We start from the raw sequence: 15,119 nt of genomic DNA on the forward strand, positions 1-15,119 counted from the left end.
TATTCATCATGATAGGACATTCAAGGCAAAGAAATCATTAAACATAAAGCATATTCATCAATTATGGTTTCATTGAGCATAACGTATTTTCAACTAAAATCATTTTATTATTTGTTGTAGTCATGCATTTTTCTTTTTAGGTGAATCTATATTTTCATGCTTAGTTTTCCATATAAAAGCCATGCATCGTCATTAAGCATGATATTAAACTTCTTAATATTTTCATTAATACATCAAGTATGGTTTCAATCAAAATCGAAAATCATCAAGATACATATTTTTTCTTCTTAAGAAAAACATACATATGATCATTAGATTTAAATCTAATATTTTATTCCATTAACATAAAACATGTAATTTTCATTATTATTTTCAAAATTACGATCATGATCATATTTTTGCATTTTCAATTTTTCAAACATGTAATTTTCAAGAAAAATAATTATTCTAAAAAAAAGAAAATACACCATGAAAAACATCAAGTAATTTCAAAATAAATTAAGGGGGTTTCGATTACCTCATCATTGAAAGCGGTTAAGGCGTAGTTTGCCACCTCGCCTTTTTTGATTTTCTCCTCGTCTTCGGATGAGCTCGATTCATCCCAATTTTTATTCTTCTTCTTACATTCAAAGCAAGTAGTTAAATTCTTTTTGCTTTTTAATTTTTGTTTCATTTGTAGTTTAAGTTCACTATCACTTGAGCTTATGCTCAAGTGGTCTTCAAATGTTCTATGTCCCAAATCCTTCTTGTTCTTTGGAAGGTTGTTCTCGAGTTTCCTTTTTACCACATTGTTCATTTCGTAGGTCATTAGAGACCCAACAAGTTCTTTGAGAGGAAATATTTTAAGGTCCTTGGTATCTTAAATGGCCGTAACTTTTGGATCCCAACTCTTTGGAAGGGATCTTAAAATTTTAGTTACTAGTTCAAACTTAGAAAAACCTTTACCAAGAGCTTTGAGTCCATTGATGACATCCGTGAAACGGGTGTACATATCTCCGATGGACTCACTTGATTTCATCCGGAAAAGTTCATAAGAATGCACAAGAATGTTGATTTTGGACTCTTTCACTTGGTTAGTGCCTTCATGAGTGACCTCAAGAGTTCTCCAAACATCAAAAGCAGAATCACAAATCGAAACATGATTAAATTTATTTTTGTTAAGTGCACAAAACAAGGCATTCATAGCCTTTACGTTTAAAGCAAAAACCTTCTTCTCCGATTCATCCCATTCGCTCAACGGAAGAAAAGATTTTTGAAATCCATTTTCGACAATATTCCAAAGCTCAAAATCTATGGAAATAAGGAAGATCCTCATACGAGTCTTCCAATACGTGTAATCTGACCCATTAAACATAGGCCGATGTGTAATAGAGTGACCGTCTTGTATGTCGGAGTAAGCCATTTCTCTTGGGTATTAAACCAAATATGAGAGTAAGCCTCGCAATGATACCAATTGTTAGGATCGGAGTGCACTAAGGAGGGGGGGTGGGGGTGAATTAGTGCAGTAGATTAAAACTCGTAAGTTTGAAATCAATTTCGCAAATGTGTAGAGATTTCGATTCGACGAAGGATGACTTAGCTAAAATAGATCGAGTAAATGTAGTCAAGAGTAGGGAGATGAAAACCGAACTATTTGCAGCTAAGTAATGAAATGGTTCAGAAAATTAAACACTCATACATTCAAGGAACACCATGATGTATAGTGGTTCAGTCAAATAACCTACATCCACTTTCGAAGCCTTCTTTGATGAGGCTCCCAACTTCTACTAGCAGATCACTTTGAAGGAGAAGGACCAAATACCCATCTTACAACCTTCTTACAAGTGGTTCACACTCTTACAGATTTTTCAAAGAGAAAGAGGGAGGTGAACACTTAAGCTATTGAAAATAAGACTTTGCTAGAGCTTTTTCTCACTTTCTAACTTGTTAGTGGCGGTGCCACTGCCTATCAGTGTCTGACACTAACAGTGTACTGGCATGCCACCGCCAGACCTCTCAGGTTCTGGGCGGTGCCACCGCCCAGTCCGGCAGTGTACCGGCGGTGCCACCACTAGTCCTCTCGAGTTCTGGGCGGTGCCACCGCCGGACCTCTCGAGTTCTGGGTGGTGCTACCATCGATCCTCTCGAGTTTTGGGTGGTGCCACCGTCGGTCCTCTCGAGTTCTGGGCGGTGCCACGGCCCAGTCCAATAGTGTACTAGCGGTGCCACCGCCTAGTCCAACAATGTACTGGTGGTGCCACCATCGGATCTCTCTAGTTCTGGGCGGTGCCACTGCCCAGTCCAGCGATGCCACCGCCTAGACTATTCCAGCTCACTAGTTGGGCTCCAAACTCGGCCCAAAATAGTCCAAACTCGGGCCTAATTGGCCCCTCACCGGGTTATAGGATTAACCCTTAATCTTAACCCAAATTATATGTAAACTACGAAATTAAGACATAGCCCTAAGCAAATTTTAACCGGCAACGTCGAGTTTCCTTCCGGCGAGCTTTTCGGTGAACTTCCAGCGGACTTCCGATACACCCTCAGATTTCTTCCGGCGGACTCCTAGCAGGCTCCCGGTCTTGTGGCGAGTTCAACGAGTCTTTGGCAAGTATCTGAACCTTCTTGGTGATCTCCACGAACCTTCGACGATCTTTCCGGCAGACTTCCGAAAACTTCGGCAAGTCCCCGATTCTTTCTCGGTTGGTTCCGGCAGCACTTCCGACGATTCTTTGGACTTTTGGCGGACTCTTGAACACCCATCGAACTTGACTCTAGTAAACTTGCTTTATGTCTTCATGCTATCATAGTTAATCCTGCACATGTAAAACACACTTCGATCTAGACAATTAATCCTAAGCATCTAATCAAGTTGTCCGGCATGTCATTGGTCCCTCGACACTTCGTCCGATTCTTCGACGCTTCGTCCGATTCTTCAGCGCATCGTCCTCTCCTACGGCCTATTGCCCAATCGGCTAGTTGACTCCATAACTCCGATATCCTTGGTGCAATGTCCGCTCTTCTTGGCCCGATGCTCGAAGTCACAACTTGAAGCATTCTGTTGATACGTCGACCGATCCACTAGCCCGACGTCCAATCTTCTAACATGTTCCTCCAGCCCAACATAATTTTCCTGCTTTAATTGTCTCATCCTGATCGAAGCATCCTACGTCACTCAAAACACAGATTAAAACATAAAAACATATTGATTGATTTCATCATCAAAATCCGAGATTCAACAGTACCGCCTAGTCTAGCGGTACCACCACCTAGTCTGGTGGTACCACTGTCCAGTCTAACGGTACCACCGCCCAGTCTGACGGTACCATCGCTTGGGAGGCTATGCTGGGCGGTACCACCGCCAAGACTAGCAGTACCACCGCTTGCAGCCTCTCGGAGGTTATGTCTGGGCGATACCACCGCCCAGATCGACGGTACCACCCCCTGACACAGTCTCAGAGATTGTGCCACGACAGTGCTGTTGAATCTCGTATTTTGATGATGAAACTACTTGATATATGTTTATGATTTAATTTGCGTTTTGAGTGACGCAGGATGCTTCGATCAGGATGAGACAATTAAAGCAGGATAATCATGTTGTGCCGAAGGAACATGTCAGAAGATTGGACGTCGGGCCAGTGGATCGGTCGACGTATCGACAGAAGGCTTCGGGCCGTGAACTCGGGCATCGGGCCAAGAAGAGCGGGTATTGTGCCAAGGATATCGGAGTTGCGGAGTCAACTGGCCGATTGGGCAATAGGCTGCACGAGAGGACGATGCGCCGAAGAATCGGACGAAGCGTCGAGGGACCAATGACATGTCGGACAACTTGGTTAATTGCTTAGGATTAATTGTCTCGATCGAAGTTTTGTTTTAAGTGTGCAGGATTAACTACGATGAGAGTAAGACAAGCAGCAGGAGTTGCGCCGGAGTCAAGATCATGATCACGTTGGGAGTTCGAGAGTTCGACGGAAGTTCGGACGGTCGTCGGAGGTTCAGAGAGAACAGATCCGAGAAGTCCAGAAGCTTGCCAAGCGAAGCTCGTCGGAACTCGCCAAGTGGATCGTCGCAAAGTCCAGGAGTATGCCGGATGTCCGCAGAAGGATCACCGAGGGTTATCGGTTGATCGACGGAAGTTGGCAGGAAACTCGCCGGAAGAAGCGATTGACGCATCGGAGCAAAGCTGCAGAAGTTGTCTTAGAGTTAATCGTAGTTAGCATGATGATTAAGCATGAAAATGGGAGGTGATCCCATTAGCTTAATCTTGGGGCAATTGGGCCCCTGAAAAGATTCAAAGTGGGCCGAATGGAGTGAACCATTCGGACCCTGATTGCACCAAGAGGTGCAACCGCCCCAGCCAGGAGGTGCAACCGCCTGGGCTGTGGGGTTAAGAGGTGCAACCGCCCCAGCCAGGAGGTGCAACCGCCTGGGCTGTGGGGTTGAGAGGTGCAACCGCCCCAGCCAGGAGGTGCAACCGCCTGGGCTGCGAGGCTGGGAGGTGCAACCGCCCCAGCCAAGAGGTTGCACCGCCAGAGCTCAAGTTCCGAGCTCTGCCAGGCGATGCAACCACCGAGCTCAGTCTTCGAGCTCTGGCAGAGAGGTGCATCAGCCTGAGCTCAGTCTCGAGCTCTGCCAGGTGATGCATTCACCAAGCTCAGTCTTCGAGCTCTGGCAGAGAGGTGGATCAGCCTGAGCTCAGCTTGGAGCTCTGCCAGGTGATGCAACCACCGAGCTCAGTTTCGAGCTCTGCCAGGTGATGCAATCACCAAGCTCAGTCTTCGAGCTCTGCCAGGTGATGCAACCATCGAGCTCAGTCTTCGAGCTCTGGCAGAGAGAAGCAATCGGCAGAGCTCAGTCTTCGAGCTCTGCCAGGCGGTGCCACCTCTCCAGTCGAGAGGTGCAACCGCCTGATCCCAGAATTCTGGGATTTGATCGATTTGATTGTTTTGAGCTCGAATTTTGAATTGGGTTGGGGCCTATAAATACCCCACCCATTCAGCACTGAATTGAGCAAGAACTGACCCGAAATCTTGATCTTTTCAGTGGTTCTTAGAGCTCAAAACTGCTAGTTTTCCTCCTCCTTCTGTTCTTCAAGTTTGAGTTGTAAAGAGAGGAGAGAAAACATCTGTAAAGGTTGTCTCCTAAGCCTGTCAAAAGGAGAGAAATTGTAAAAGGGCAGTTTGGCCTTCGCCCATTGAAGGAAGGCACCTAGTTGACGTCGGCAACCTCATCGGCGGAGGAAGCCAAAAGTGGAGTAGGTCAAGGCTGACCGAACCACTCTAAATCTCTGGTTTGCGTTTATTTTCGAGCACTTTATCATTACTGCAAACCTCCCTCATCACTACTGCTCTCTGCGCTTTCACGAACAAGTTCTAAGTGCTGTTCTTCCAAATCTGCATTCAGACGTAAACTCGTATTTTCATACATTACAGTTTACGTTTACGTTTGATTCTGCAGAACTGTTTTCCGTGCTTTTACGAACGAGCTTCCTTGCAGTTTACGCTTACATTTTAATCCTATTAATAACTGCAATCTGTCCTCTACGATTTTACGAACGAGTTTCAACATTTAGACGTAAAACTGCATTCAGACGTAAATCGGCTTTCTTCGCTCAATCATCAGATTTCAGTTCACGTTTACGTCTTGGTTTCAACTGCATACTGCCTTCTGCGAGTATACAAACGAGTTTCAAAGTTTAGACGTAAATCTGCGTCTAACTGCGTTTAGACGTAAAACTGCGTTTAGACGTAAAACTGCGTTTAGACGTAAAACTGCATTTAGACGTAAAACTGCGTTTAGACGTAAATCTGCGTTTAGACGTAAAACTACGTTTAGACGTAAAACTGCGTTTAGACGTAAATCTGCGTTTAGACGTAAATCTGCATTTAGACGTAAATCTGAATTTAGACGCAAAACTGCGCTTAGACGCAAAACTGCGCTTAGACGCAATCTGCGCTTAGACGCAAAACTGCGCTTAGACGCAATCTGCGCTTAGACGCAAACTGCACTTAGATACAAACTGAGAATTTGCTTTTGCATCATAATAGTTCTTGAACAAACGCAGCTTTTGGTTTTTAATCGTTGTAAGATTTCCGCTGCACTAATTCACCCCCCCCCTCTTAGTGCTCTCGATCCTAACAATTGGTATCAGAGCGGGGTATTTCTCATTTCGGATTTACACCCGAGAGAAATGACTTTTCAAGAGGGCTGTTCGGTCTTTCGTCCACCGTTCTTTAACGGATTGGACTACACTTATTGGAAAACTCGAATGAGAGTTTTCTTAATTTCTCTAAATCTGGATTTATGGAATATCATTGAAAACGGTTTTCAACTTCCCTCCAAACCGATGAACGAATGGTCGGTTTTGGAGATGAAGAATTTTTCTTTAAACGCAAAGGCTATGAATGCCTTATTTTGCGCATTGGACAAAAATGAGTTCAATCGGATTTCTACGTGTGAAACGGCTTTCGATTTTTGGCGCACTCTTGAAATCACGCACGAGGGAACTAGTAGAGTCAAAGACTCGAAAGTTAATATTCTACTGCTTGATTTCGAGCTTTTTCATATGAAACCAAGCGAAACCATTGTTGACATGTACACCCGTTTTACGGATGTCGTCAATGGTTTAAAATCACTTGGTAAAAGCTTTTCGGATTTTGAACTCGTTAACAAAGTTTTGCGCTCACTTTCTAAAACTTGGGATTCAAAAGTAACTGCTATTCAAGAATCGAAAAACTTGAACCATTTTCCACTTGAAGAACTAATTGGTTCATTGATCACATATGAAATGACGTGCAATGCACGTGAAGAACTTGAGAACCACCTTCCAAAGAACAGGAAGGATTTGGAACTCTGGACAAATGAATGCCACTTGAGCGATGACTCAAGTGATGAGGACAATGATGAACAAACCAACCTTCCAAAGAACAGGAAGGATTTGGGACATAGAACATTTGAAGACCACTCGAGCATAAGCTCAAGTGATGGTGAACTTAAAATGAAACGAAAATTAAAAAGCAAAAAGAATGGAACTACTTGCTTTAAACGCAAGAAGAAGAACAAAAATTGGGATGAATCGAGCTCCTCCGAAGAAGAGAAAGTCAACAAAAGCAAGGCGGCAAACTACGCCTTAACAGCCTACAATGATGAGGTAATCGAAATCCCCCTAATTTACTTCGAAATTACATGATGCTTTTCATGATGCACTTTTCTTTTTCTTTAAATTTTGTTGAAAATTATATTTTTAATAATTTAACCATGAAAATGCAAAAATATGATCATGCTTGTAATCTTGAAAATGATAATGAAAATTGCATGTCTTATGTTAATGCAAGATAGAAATCTAATGATTTTACACCTAGTGAGATTAATCTTATGTGCTTGAGAAGCAAGAATGTATATTTTGATGATTTTCATATTGCTTTTCAATGACGATACATGGCTTTTGTCTGGAAGGCTTGATATTTTTCATTGTCTTTGTTTATTAAATATAATGTATGGTTTTGACATAAAAATAAAGATTTGAGCATGCTATTATAAAGTCAATCATAAATTAAAACTAAAGAAGTTTTAGGCATTTATAAGAATCATTCAAAATTATGTTCAATGAAACCTTGCTTAATGTTGCAATGAAAATATTAAAGTTATACTTGATGATTTCAGATCTGACAAATGCTACACTTTAAATATGAATCATTCTTCAATCAGATTAAATGCTTCAATCATTTTCTATCTCTAAGAGTTTTCGATTTTGGTGAAATACAAGTGATAAATTCATTTATGATATCTTGTAAATCACTTGAATTATGAATGAGTTTTTCTTTTTTATGATGTGTTAAAAGAATCACTTAAAAAGAAAATGTTTTTCCCATTTTATCGAGATTAATGATTTCATGATATTATGTGAATCTCGAAACTAATTTTGATGAAATAGTAATAACGTTATTCATGTTATGAATCTTAAAAATGATAATATGCTTCATGTGATAATATGAATACATGAAACACTTATGATATTCTGTGTATTCATAAAATATTTATCTCATCATCCATTAACTCTTCTTGATATTCCTTATGAGATGAAATGAAATAATGCATGAAATACAAATGAGGAGTTAATGATCATGCATAATAGGATGTAATGAATTCTAGATACCATCGTTTGAATATCTATGATCATGCTGCCAAAATGATGTATCATGAATGCTTGAATATCATGTTTGATATGCTCATGATGATGATTGATTTTTCGGTATCATGCATAAATTTTTTTTGAAATGTAATGTTAATAAATTTGTGCATTGAAACTATAATGATGCACAAATAAGATTGATTACTTACCTTTGTCATGATTTAGAAATTGATGTAAAGGGTTTTTCCCTTGTTGACAATGACAAAGGGGGAGATAGCTAGCTTGTACAAGTCAAGAAGATGAAAAAACTTGATTGCTAGCTTGCCTATCTCAAGAGGCAAAAATGCTAACTTGCACATCTAGCAAAACTTGACAAATTTGCATATATCAAGAAGCAAGAGTTGCTTTCTTGAACATCTCAAAATTGCTAGCTTGCGGGCCTTAAAATGTACAAATTTTCTGCTAGCTTGTATATGGTAAACCTGCTATCATACTATCATGATGATGAGTATGTCTTATCTTTATGATTGAATCACTTGACTGGCATAATGATTTTACACAATTACATGTTGAAAATTATGTGCTTGAATACAAAACTTCCATGATAACAAGCATGCTTTACCTTCATGATTGTAATTGAATATCTATAGCAAAACCTTGTCCGAATGGAAGAAAGAGTCAAATTTCATTTTCGGATTCTCTTGAATCTAACATATCAAGTTCACTCTCTTCCAAACTTAACAAGCATATGTCATATCAAGTTTAGTTCATATCATTGATTTTTGACATATGTAATTAACTAGCAAATACATCTCTCATACACACATCATGTGAAAAATATTTTTTGAAAAATGGATTTGATGAATATGGATGAAAGTGTTTTTACTTGCAAGGATTTATTTCACATACAGATCTTGGTCCTTGTAAAAATGAAGCATGATTTAATCTCTCATCGATTCTAACTTCACTCAAAGTAAACTCACAAATAGCATGTATCACAAATAGTCTTCCTCCTTCATGCAAAAAGATAATAACAAAAAAAGGAAGAAGTTTTCAAAGCTATCTCCATGTCATGTTTTCCTTGAGATGTTTGTATAATTGATATCCTATCACTCACTGTTGGAAAATGACATGAACCTAGTTATGACATGAATAATTACAAGCACTTATGTTTAAAATTTGCTTATATCGTTCTCCGTTTTGTTGATAACAAAGGGAGAGAAATATATGAATTGATGCTATGATTGCCAAACTTGCATTATGCCATGTTTGCATCATGCGTTAAGATATCAAGAGCTTGTATCGTAATTTTACGCGTTGATATCTTACCATGTGATGAAATGCTACAATTGATAAACACTTGAAATGTTTGCGTTATGATATCAAAAGCTTACATTGTAATTTTTCATGTTGATATTAGCAAACTTGCATGATGATAAAACTTGATATTATGTTTTTCATGCAATGAGTTGAACCGATATCACAAACACTTGATTGTAGTACTTCTCCTTTTTGTTGATGACAAAGGGGGAGAAGTATGTTGATGACATGACATGTGATGCATAAGTTTATGCATAAGTTCATGTTGACGTGTTGCAAGTATTCATGATGAATATTGCAATGACTTGAATTCAGTGTGAATTCAAGGTTCTATCAATATGGCATATTGATAGGGGGAGTTTGTTTAAACTCCGGGAGTTAAGGTTAACTCCGTTTATGATGACATGTTGCTTAGATTTTTGAATCTAAGAGGTTCTATCAATATGGCATATTGATAGGGGGAGTTTGTTTAAACTCAGGGAGTTAAGTTTAACTCCGTCATCAAGTGGTTGTCATTATCAAAAAGGGGGAGATTGTTGAATCTCGTATTTTGATGATGAAACTACTTGATATATGTTTATGATTTAATCTGCGTTTTGAGTGACGCAGGATGCTTCGATCAGGATGAGACAATTAAAGCAGGATAATCATGTTGTGCCGAAGGAACATGTCAGAAGATTGGACGTCGGGCCAGTGGATCGGTCGACGTATCGACAGAAGGCTTCGGGCCGTGAACTCGGGCATCGGGCCAAGAAGAGCGGGTATTGTGCCAAGGATATCGGAGTTGCGGAGTCAACTGGCCGATTGGGCAATAGGCTGCACGAGAGGACGATGCGCCGAAGAATCGGACGAAGCGTCGAGGGACCAATGACATGTCGGACAACTTGGTTAATTGCTTAGGATTAATTGTCTCGATCGACGTTTTGTTTTAAGTGTGCAGGATTAACTACGATGAGAGTAAGACAAGCAGCAGGAGTTGCGCCGGAGTCAAGATCATGATCACGTTGGGAGTTCGAGAGTTCGACGGAAGTTCGGACGGTCGTCGGAGGTTCAGAGAGAACAGATCCGAGAAGTCCAGAAGCTTGCCAAGCGAAGCTCGTCGGAACTCGCCAAGTGGATCGTCGCAAAGTCCAGGAGTATGCCGGATGTCCGCAGAAGGATCACCGAGGGTTATCGGTTGATCGACGGAAGTTGGCAGGAAACTCGCCGGAAGAAGCGATTGACGCATCGGAGCAAAGCTGCAGAAGTTGTCTTAGAGTTAATCGTAGTTAGCATGATGATTAAGCATGAAAATGGGAGGTGATCCCATTAGCTTAATCTTGGGGCAATTGGGCCCCTGAAAAGATTCAAAGTGGGCCGAATGGAGTGAACCATTCGGACCCTGATTGCACCAAGAGGTGCAACCGCCCCAGCCAGGAGGTGCAACCGCCTGGGCTGTGGGGTTGAGAGGTGCAACCGCCCCAGCCAGGAGGTGCAACCGCCTGGGCTGCGAGGCTGGGAGGTGCAACCGCCCCAGCCAAGAGGTTGCACCGCCAGAGCTCAAGTTCCGAGCTCTGCCAGGCGATGCAACCACCGAGCTCAGTCTTCGAGCTCTGGCAAAGAGGTGCATCAGCCTGAGCTCAGTCTCGAGCTCTGCCAGGTGATGCATTCACCAAGCTCAGTCTTCGAGCTCTGGCAGAGAGGTGGATCAGCCTGAGCTCAGCTTGGAGCTCTGCTAGGTGATGCAACCACCGAGCTCAGTTTCAAGCTCTGCCAGGTGATGCAATCACCAAGCTCAGTCTTCGAGCTCTGCCAGGTGATGCAACCATCGAGCTCAGTCTTCGAGCTCTGGCAGAGAGAAGCAATCGGCAGAGCTCAGTCTTCGAGCTCTGCCAGGCGGTGCCACCTCTCCAGTCGAGAGGTGCAACCGCCTGATCCCAGAATTCTGGGATTTGATCGATTTGATTGTTTTGAGCTCGAATTTTGAATTGGGTTGGGGCCTATAAATACCCCACCCATTCAGCACTGAATTGAGCAAGAACTGACCCGAAATCTTGATCTTTTCAGTGGTTCTTAGAGCTCAAAACTGCTAGTTTTCCTCCTCCTTCTGTTCTTCAAGTTTGAGTTGTAAAGAGAGGAGAGAAAACATCTGTAAAGGTTGTCTCCTAAGCCTGTCAAAAGGAGAGAAATTGTAAAAGGATAGTTTGGCCTTCGCCCATTGAAGGAAGGCACCTAGTTGACGTCGGCAACCTCATCGGCGGAGGAAGCCAAAAGTGGAGTAGGTCAAGGCTGACCGAACCACTCTAAATCTCTGGTTTGCGTTTATTTTCGAGCACTTTATCATTACTGCAAACCTCCCTCATCACTACTGCTCTCTGCCCTTTCACGAACAAGTTCTAAGTGCTGTTCTTCCAAATCTGCATTCAGACGTAAACTCGTATTTTCATACATTACAGTTTACGTTTACGTTTGATTCTGCAGAACTGTTTTCCGTGCTTTTACGAACGAGCTTCCTTGCAGTTTACGCTTACATTTTAATCCTATTAATAACTGCAATATGTCCTCTACGATTTTACGAACGAGTTTCAACATTTAGACGTAAAACTGCATTCAGACGTAAATCGGCTTTCTTCGCTCAATCATCAGATTTCAGTTCACGTTTACGTCTTGGTTTCAACTGCATACTGCCTTCTGCGAGTATACAAACGAGTTTCAAAGTTTAGACGTAAATCTGCGTCTAACTGCGTTTAGACGTAAATCTGCGTTTAGACGTAAAACTGCGTTTAGACGTAAAACTACGTTTAGACGTAAAACTGCATTTAGACGTAAAACTGCGTTTAGACGTAAATCTGCGTTTAGACGTAAAACTACGTTTAGACGTAAAACTGCGTTTAGACGTAAATCTGCGTTTAGACGTAAATCTGCATTTAGACGTAAATCTGAATTTAGACGCAAAACTGCGCTTAGACGCAAAACTGCGCTTAGACGCAATCTGCGCTTAGACGCAAAACTGCGCTTAGACGCAATCTGCGCTTAGACGCAAACTGCACTTAGATACAAACTGAGAATTTGCTTTTGCATCATAATAGTTCTTGAACAAACGCAGCTTTTGGTTTTTAATCGTTGTAAGATTTCCGCTGCACTAATTCACCCCCCCCCTCTTAGTGCTCTCGATCCTAACAAGTGCCACTTCTTGGGTCACTGTTCAAGCCTTTCATTGGGCCCAACTGGTCCCTAATTGGGTTGGCCTAAACCCATTCCCAATTACGTGCTAACTACAAAATCTAAGGCATACTTAAGCTAAACAAGTCCCTAGGTCTTGGTTTCTTCCGGCAAGCTTTCGGTGATCTTCCGACGATCTCCCGGCAATGTTCCAATGAACTTCCGGCAAGCTCCTGGACTTCACGACGATCTTCTTGGCGAGTTCCGACGAGATTCTTCCGGCAAGCTCTTGGACTTCTCGACTAGTTCCTATAGAACTTTCGATGAACGTCTAGACTTTCGACGAACTCTCGAACTCCCAACAAAATCGCATCCTTGACTATTGGACTTCATTTTGCTTCATGCCTTGCTATCGTAGTTAATCCTGCACATGTAAAACACACTTCAATCTAGATAATTATTACTAAGCTTAAATTATGTTGTCCGACATGTCATTGATCCATCGATGTTTCGTCCGATTCTTTGGCGTATTGTCCTCTCTTGCGGCCTATTACACAATCGGCTAGTTGACTTTGCAACTCTGATATCCTTAGCGTAATATCCGCTCTTCTTGGCCTGATGCTCGAATCCATAACCCAAAGCCTTCTGTCGATACATCGACCGATCCTCCGGCCCGATATCTAATCTTCTGACATGTTTTCCTCCAGCCCAATATGATTCTTCCTATTTTAATTGTCTCTTGATCGAAGCATATTGCGTCACTCAAAACGTAAATCAAATCATAAATACTATCAATTGGTTTCATCATCAAAATATGAGATTCAACAACATTTGTCTACCCGACAAATTTATCGTAGTAGACTGAAGGTGCATCACATAAAATTTTAAAAATATAATAAAATTTTAAAAATATAATAAAATTTTAATTAATAATAATAATAATATAATTTTTTTAAAATATATAAGTTAGTCTAATTTACAAATATCTTGATCGATTATTGATAACTGCTTATGCATTGAAAAAAAATGTAAAAAAGAAAAATCAGCAGTACTTATTTATTCTAGAATAGGTAGTTTCTTGGAAGCACTTGAGGTAGGTTGTGTCGATGTCACTGCGAGGAAGGAAGTTGGCCTGATGAAGCCACCAAATGCCGTCATTCTTCTCCGAAGCTGGAACGTGACGATGCCACGTGGACGGAGTCACTAGAGGAAGGCACACTCTCGTAAAATGCTCCGCGTCGGTAAGTGGACGACAGCTTTCTTCCGCTCCTTCCCTTCTCCTTCCGCTGCCGTGTTTAGTCAAACATAAAGCTAATAAAAAAGATGTTTTATGTAAGTGGACGGAGTCACTAGAGGAAGGCACACTCTCGTAAAATGCCACGTGGACGGAGTCACTAGAGGAAGGCACACTCTCGTAAAATGCTCCGCGTCGGTAAGTGGACGACAGCTTTCTTCCGCTCCTTCCCTTCTCCTTCCGCTGCCGTGTTTAGTCAAACATAAAGCTAATAAAAAAGATGTTTTATGTGGTCTCTGAAACAGCCACGTGAGATGAGAAATTGTTGGGAGACGCAACGTTGGGACGGTAATAATTTTAAACAAAGGTAATTTACTGGATAATCTCTCAATTTTTATAGCTCCTCTATCAAATAAATAAATAAGATTAATTATATATTTTTTAATTAATTATCTTTAATATTTCGTATATTTAAAAGTTATATTGAGATTTCTATAAATTCGTTAATTCAGTCGATGAAAATATTATATATATAGTGATAAATTGTAGTCAACATATATTTTAATGATAAATCCTATAATATTTTCATTAATAAGAAGAAACGAGATTAAATATTTTATTTTTATAAATATAAAAATTTTAATATAATTTTTAAAAATATAAAGATCAAAATATTAAAAAAACTAATTATAGAAGATAATATATAATTAGTTTGAATAAATGTGTCATATATCTTTTAGTTCTATTATCCTATTAATTAAGAATCTGCCCAAACTAAAAAAAAAAAAGGATCGATTCCGTATAGTTGAAATTTCTTCCGCTTGAGCTGTTTCTCTCCCCCTTAACTCGTTATTCTTTTTTCTCTCATAATTTTTTTTTTCTCAATTTTCGACCCTCTCATCGAATTCGATCATCGATTATGCCAAGTTCTTTTTCTCCTTTTTCTTGCCGCTGCCCCTTCTCTAGAACACCACGATTCAGACTTGTGCCTACAATGCCCCTCACGGAGCTCCCTCCACTTGTTCGATGAAATGCTTCAAAGAAACCATTGTTGCTCCCTCCACTTACTCAACAAAATGCTTAACTAATTATATCATCTTTACCTTTGCCTTGCATGGTACAAAGTTAAAAGTGATTTCAACAAAATTTATCTTGTTATGAAACACACTTGATCGTAGAATCATTCTTAGAATGTATTAAATTCCATATAAAATTTCCTAATTCCTCCAAAAAAAAAAAAAACACTATGCACATCATAAGTGTCTCATGTGAGCAAAATTTCAGTTGCTTTTGAAAAACTATGTCATTGCACAA

Source organism: Musa acuminata, chromosome BXJ3-3 (assembly GCF_036884655.1).
Source record: "Musa acuminata AAA Group cultivar baxijiao chromosome BXJ3-3, Cavendish_Baxijiao_AAA, whole genome shotgun sequence".
Lineage (NCBI taxonomy): Eukaryota > Viridiplantae > Streptophyta > Magnoliopsida > Zingiberales > Musaceae > Musa > Musa acuminata.